Genomic DNA, 7457 nt, shown 5'->3' on the forward strand with positions numbered 1-7457 from the left:
AAATTTGGACTTTTCTGGAAAATCTGAATGTGATTGCCATTCACATACCTTTCTGGGGATGGTGATTCTTGTACTCTTATTTTTAAAAGACATAGAAAACTAACTTAAGAATCAGATTGCTTGGCTGGGCGCAGTGGCTCATGCCTGTAATGCCAGCACTTTGGGAGGCCAAGATGAGCAGATTGCTTGATCTCAGAAGTTTGAGATCAGCCTGGGCAACATGGTGAAATCTCGTCTCTACCAAAAATACCAAAAAAAAAAAAAAAAAAAAAAAAGGAATAAATTAGCTAGGTGTGGTGGTGCGTGCTTGTAGTCCCAGCTACTTGGGAGGATGAGGTGGATTAATTACTTGTGCCCAGGTGGTGGAGGTTTCAGTGAGCTGGGGTTGCAACACTCTACTCCAGCCTGGGCGATAGAGTGAAACTCTATCTTAAAAAAAAAAAAAAAATCAGATTGCTTTATTGCTGGTTTTCTACCTAAAACTGAGATTGGGTCCCATCATCCCCTGGCCCCCATTGGTTAAGGGTTCCTCCCTTGTCTATTGCATAAAATACAGATGACTGCTTTTGGCAGCATGGTTGAGTGTAGACACTGTAGGGTCTTCCTGACTCAAAACGAATAAGGCTTCGGTAAAACACATTTTGAAATACATTTCTGGATGAATAGCAAGAAAAGGAGATCTCCTAAATTCCTTTTTCTGTCCCCCTCTCCCTACCCACTCCAAGTGGGCTTCAGCAGGAGAGGTGGTGAGCAGCAGGTAAACACACATCAAAGCCAGTCTTCCTCTCTGAGGGAAAACACTTATATCAGCATTACAATCAATGGGCCTCTTTAATGATGTGCCAGTGATAAGAGGGGGTGCTGAACCCAGGGGCCTGCCTCCATCTGGGGCCTTTGAAGCATATTAAAGTGGTTTCAGGTTGTTGGCATTTCCTTGCCTTTCCACCCGAAGCAGACACAAATCCTCTCTGGAGGCAAGTTCTTCCATTTAGCCATAGAGTACAACTCCCACAGACTAAGATCAACCATGTGCAAGCTCACAGTCAAAGGTCACCAAACACACAGAGCAACAATCAAATTCATGAGTGACATGAATGAGAGTAAACAGAAACAATAACCACCAGTTGGGGCGCTCTAAAGCTTCAGCTGTTAGAATTACTGAATATGGAATGAAACTGCCACAATAGCAAACACGCCTCTAGTACTTACTGTGTGCTAGGTTCTAAGAATTTTGCACATTGTGCCAGATACCGACTCAGCTCCACACTCACCCTCCTACTGTGCCCTCTTTATTTGCACCAGATTAAAAGGTGGAAAAGAAGAGGCAGCTATTCTGTTCTTGGCAGTGCCTCTGGCAGCACATGCAAAATGGGCAGTAGCAGTGGCAGTCACAGTTAAGTGGCCTTCTCACAGTGTGGAGTTAAAGGCATGGGACTGAGACGAGCAGGGTTCCTAAAGGGACAGTGGCCAGTAGATGACCAGGGGCTACTGGAGTGGCTGCATGGCTCTGTGGAAGCTCAGAGGAGCCTTGGCTCCTGCAGGTGCAGCAGCAGCTTTCTGTAGTTCTTGATCTCTGGGTCACACGATCTTCCCCTTTTTTGCTCCTCCACTTCTAATTTTGTAACTGACTTCCCTGTGTATGTTTCACTCTCTGATAGAAAGAGCCAGACTGGTTTGGTAAGAGTAAGACATTGTCTGGTAAGAACACAGGAACTCATTTAATCTTATATCTCTACGAAGGAGGTACAATAATTATTCCTATTTTACAGATGAGGAAACAGAGGAGCAGAGAAATAAAGTCAATTGCCTAAGGTTGCACATTTAGTCAAGGGAGGGGTTGATATAACATATAATCATGTAGAAAACATCTAAGGAAATGAAAGGCGTAATTTAAAAATAAAACTAGGCAGGTTTAAGAAAATGAAGTAATCTATAAATAAAAAATATAATTGTTGAAATACATATGTTAGTGAATGGGTTAAATAGCTGAGAAATGATTAATGAACCAGAAGGTAGTTCTGAAGAAATTAATCAGAATTCAGCATAGAGAGAAAAAGTAAATGGGAATTTACAAAAGTACACAGGAATTATAAAAGAGAGGTTAAACGATAGGGAGGGTAGAATGAGAATTAACATTGGTCTAACTGGAATTTTGAAAGAAGAGAATAGAGAGAATGAACAAGGCAATATTTAAAGAGATGGCTGAGAATTTTTCAGAACCAGCGCTAACTATGACTTTACCAATAGAGAAAACAGTGTACATTGGGGAGGATAAATAAATATACTACAAACAAATTGTAATAATAATACTAAACAAAGACAAAGAGAAGATCTTAAAATCAGCAAAAAAAAAAAAAAGTCAGACTTCTTAGAAATAAATGACAATGACAGACTACTCAACAACAACAGTGGAAACCCAATTCAGTGAAATGGTATTTTCAAAATGCGTATTTAATCTATCTTTGAAGAATAAGGGTGAAAAGGGTGAAAATTTCTGCCTTATACAAAATATCAACATTAACAAAAAGGAACAAAGGTAATATAAAAATGTTTTCAAATAAACAAAACTGAGAGAGTTTACCACCAACAAGCATTCATTAAATGGACTTTTAAATGCAATTTTTAGGAAGAAGGAAAACAATCCCTAAGGAAGGTCTGAGATGCAAAAAGGAATTGTGAACAAAGAAATTGTTAAAACTATAGGTGAATTTAAAAAAACAACTGCCTGCATAAATGATAATAATGACAATGATGCTATTAATAATGAGTTGATGAGGATAAAGAAAAGGACAGAATTAAAATACTAGGAAACTAAAATGTGGAAAGGATTCAGGAATTACTTGAAGGTTAATGTTCTAGGGTCCTTCTATCCTTCTAGGGGCAGTCAATATATTAATTTTTGACTGTTACTTACCCAGTGAAAAACTTTAAGGATAACCATAAAAAATAGAAATAGAGAATATAACTTCTGAAACAGTCAAGGGAAAAATATGGAATAAGAAAACGACCAAAAAACATCTCAATCAAAAAACAAAACAAAACAAAACAAAACAAAACAAAAAAAAAAAAAAGAAAGAAAAGAAAAGGTTTGGAAGGAGAAAATCAAAGCATAGAAAATGCAGGACAAATAGAAGTGGAAAAGAAAAAGGTAGAAGAAACAGGTCCAGAAATATCATTGATACACTAAATCACCATTAAAAGATGAAAACTAATGAACAACATCAAAAAATTCTAGTGACTATAGTAGTACTGATCAGAATAGGCTCTAAGACAAGAAGCATTATTGTGAATCAACTTGTGATGATGAAAGGTTTAATTTACCAGAAAGACACAACTATAAACTTGTATATACCTAATCAAATAGTTTTATTTTATTTACATTTATTTATTTATTTATTTATTTATTTATTTATTTATTTATTTTGAGATAGGATCTTGTTCTGTTGCTCAGGCTGGAGTGCAGTGGCTTGATCTCGGCTCACTGCAGCCTCTACCTCTTGAGGCTCAAGCTATCTTCCTGCCTCAGCCTCCTGAGTAGCTGGGACCACAGGCACACACCACCAAGCCCTGCTAATTTTTGTACTTTTTGTAGAGATAGGGTTTCACCATGTTACCAGGCTGGTCTCAAAATCCTGGGCTCAAGTGATCCTCCCACCTAGCTTCCCAAATTGTTGGGATTATAGGCGTGAGCCACGGTGCTTGGCCTCAAATAACTATTTAAATGAAACAGAACTAGTATGGTACTAATGAAAAATGTATAAATCCATAATTGCAGAGGGATTTCAACTTACTTCTTTCGATTATGTAAAGGTCAAACAGACAAAACACAATGAAAAAACTTAATGCAATGAAGAAGTTTGATTTAATGAACATATATTGGATATGTGCCCAAGAATTAGAGAATATATACTAGTTTTAAGTTTATGCAGAACATTTACAAAAATTTAGCGGAGGCCTAAATTATAAAAAGTTGCTATCATGCAGAATGACACACAAACTGCTGAGTCCGGAATTCAAAGCCCTCCACACTCTCCTCTACCTTTGCATCTTTATCCTCCACCACACTGCAGTGCATACTCTGGGCTACTACTCACCGTTCTTGATTCAAATTCCATGTTCTGTCAGCTCAAATCATTCTCTCTGCCTGGAATAACTACTTCATACATCTTCTGCTATTGAATTCCTGTCTCAGCACTCCATCTACTCCAAGACAATGTCCAGTTGGAGTTACTCCCATTTTCTTTGATTACGCTTTTTGTTTTTCCTACTTCCATTATATTATTGATCACATCTGTGCCACAGTTTTTGACTTCGTCTCTGCCTTTCCTCTTTTCTAGACCCTGAGAGCTCCTGAAGGGTTGGGTCATTTCTTTTTTATTTGCTCATTCCTCATGGCACAGTGAGCGCTTAATAAATGACTATTGACTGAAAGTAAACTGTATTTAAATGGACATATTCCATCTCTGGGCCATTCATTTTTTCTTTCTAGTGGAACCAGGAGATCATGAACCGTAACAAAAGTAGGGTTGTGCAATGTGAAGGACCATGGAACCTTCCCCTGGGGGCTGAAAAACAGCAGGGAAAGGTGCAAAGACAAAATCTTCCATTTTTAAACAATGTAAGAATGTGGTCCCCCTCATGCTCAGGTGGGACTTTATCATGACGTTATTTCTGGGGACTTATAGCTGCATCATTTACCCAAATACAGATTTACCTTCAGTGTAGGGAACTGAGGACAGGAATTTTGTTGATGTAGACTCTTGATAATGAGGCTAACACTTGGAGAATTTTTCTCACGCATAGAAGAATCTCGTTTTACATTCCTTCATTAATACTTTAGTTGGTGGTTTAGCTTTAGTTATAGGCTTATCGGATATTTGGAGATACCTTCGTAAATGATGGCTTTGGTTTTAGAAGAGTTATTCTGAAGCTACTATTTCTGGCAATAATCAAACAGCATGGCCATTTGTTTTGTAAGACCTTTCTGAGAATATGACGGTAAAATCTATGATGTGTGGAAAAATGCTTATTCTTCTGTCCTCTATAAATATGAATCTAGTTTGTCTTCAAAATAAAATCGAGTGATTAAAATGTAGTTTTCTAAGAAGATAAATGGAGCAAAGCACTCTCTGTTTCATAATGTTGGAAATCACTCATCCCTCATGAAACTGTCCCAACTGATCCTGACTCACAGGAATGAATTAAAATAAGAGTTAATAATATCAGACTGGGCGCGGTGGCTCATGCCTGTAATCCCAGCACTCTGGGAGGCCGAGGTGGGCGAATCACAAGGTCAGGAGACCGAAACCAACCTGGCTAACATGTGAAACTCCGTCTCTACTAAAAATACAAAAAATTAGCCGAGCATGGTGGCAGGTCCCAGCTACTCTGGAGGCTGAGGCAGAAGAATGGCGTGAACCCAGGAGGTGGAGGTTGCAGTGAGCCAAAATCGCACCACTGCACTCCAGCCTGGGTGACAGAGTGAGACTCTGTCTCAAAAAAAAAAAAAAAAGTTAATAATATCAATTTACAGTTTTAAAGAAACTTTCCCATGTTTTAGACTATTGGTTGGAAAAGCTGGTAGGTGTACAATTTGTGGAGAGTAGGCTGTTGTCTATAGCAGTTTGACCTATTTCAAGGCCATATCTAATTTTGTTGCAAAATGGTCTGAATTCTACAAAAATATTGAGTTGTATAGTGTGGAGAAGTACTGAGCCATTTACTGAAAGGGATATGCCCAAGAAATAATTTGAACTTACTTAGAGATGCATACTACTGACATCTACTCCAGGCTTAACTATTAGCTCAGGTATAGAGAGGAGGGGAGGAGAGGAGTTAGGACTTTCAGAGTCATTGCCAAGCCGGACACAATCTGGTTGACTTACAACATAGGAGAGACTGGGCCAGTGAACCTCAAGGAAGAGGGCTGTGCATTTGATTCTACTATGCAGTGCTTATCCTACTATGATAAGCTTTGGAAATATAAAGTTGAGTAAGACATGGTCTCTGATCTCAAGAAGTGCACAGTACTTTTAGGGAAGACAGAAGAAAATACTTGATAATGATGATAATGTTACCAATGCCTGATGGAGGTATGTGCATGGCACCAAGAAGAGGGCCAAGTGATTGAGTCTGGGAGCGCTGGGAAACACTTTGTTTTTCTTTTTTAGAGATGAGGTTTCACTATGTTGACTGGGCTGATCTCAAACTCCTGGCCTTAAGCTATCCTCCAACCTCGGCCTTCCAAAGCGTACAGGCATTAGCCGCTGTGCCTGGCCAAGGGGAGCACATTTCTGGGAAGCTACTACTTGCATTGAATCTTGAAGGAAGAGTGGTAGACAAGGGGAGATGGGGAATGTCAGGCAGAAGCCCTTCAGGCAGGGTCTCTGCAGGAAGGTGATGAGAGATCAGGCTGGGAAAGCAGGAAAGGACCAGATTAGGAAGGACCTTGGGTAGTAGTTGCCTACTAGTAGGGAAATTTGAGTGACAAAATCAGATCTGCATTTTAGCAAGTTCATGTTTTGCATTGTGGTAGAGAAAGGACTGGAGTTGTCTAGGCTCAAGGCAGGGAGACAGGGAGGCTGGGGGGAAATGACGAGGCCCTGAGATAAGGTAGCAGTGGTGGGAACAGAGTGGAAGGGAGGTAGTTGAGATACGTTCAAAGTAGAATCAGAATGGACATAGTGACCAACTGGATGCACGTGGGGGCTGAGGAAGCAAAGTTGAGGATAATTCTGAGACTTTTAGGTTGATCCACTGAAGTTACATTATTCAACACCACAAGGAAACCAGGGGAATGAGAAGCTATATTGGTTTGCTTTGGAATGGAAGGGCAGTGATGTAAGAGGAGTTAATGAATTAACGTTTGGATATGCCTGAACTTTAATTTGATATACTCTTGGGATGACCCTCCAGGCAGTGGCTGAACATGTGGATTTCTTAGTAACTGATAGACATCACAGACTCACATCAGTAGGGAAACAATAGCAAACTTGATTGGACGATATACCTGGAACATGCTACCCTACGACTGGAGCAAGTCTCTGTCAGTGAAATGAGGATAATGAGAACCTCAACCTTATGGAATATGTTGTTAGGAATATAAGTGATAAACAACATAGGATGCTTCCTACAGGGCTTCACATGTAGTAAGGACTTGATAAATGCTTGATAAATATTATTGTTGTAATTTATTTCCAAAGTAAGATGCCACTGGAGGAATCTTTGGAATTCAAATTAAAAATAAATAGGGCTGGATGCAGTGGCTCACACCTGTAATCCCAACACTTTGGAAGGCCAAGGCAGGAGGATCTCTTGAGCCCAGGAATTCAAGACCAGTCTGGGTGATATAGGGAGACCTTGTCTCTATGAAAAATTAAAAAAAAATTAACCAGGCCGGGCGTGGTGGCTCAAGCCTGTAATCCCAGCCCTTTGGGAGGCCGAGACAGGTGGATCAC

This window comes from Macaca fascicularis, chromosome 13 (assembly GCF_037993035.2).
Source record: "Macaca fascicularis isolate 582-1 chromosome 13, T2T-MFA8v1.1".
Lineage (NCBI taxonomy): Eukaryota > Metazoa > Chordata > Mammalia > Primates > Cercopithecidae > Macaca > Macaca fascicularis.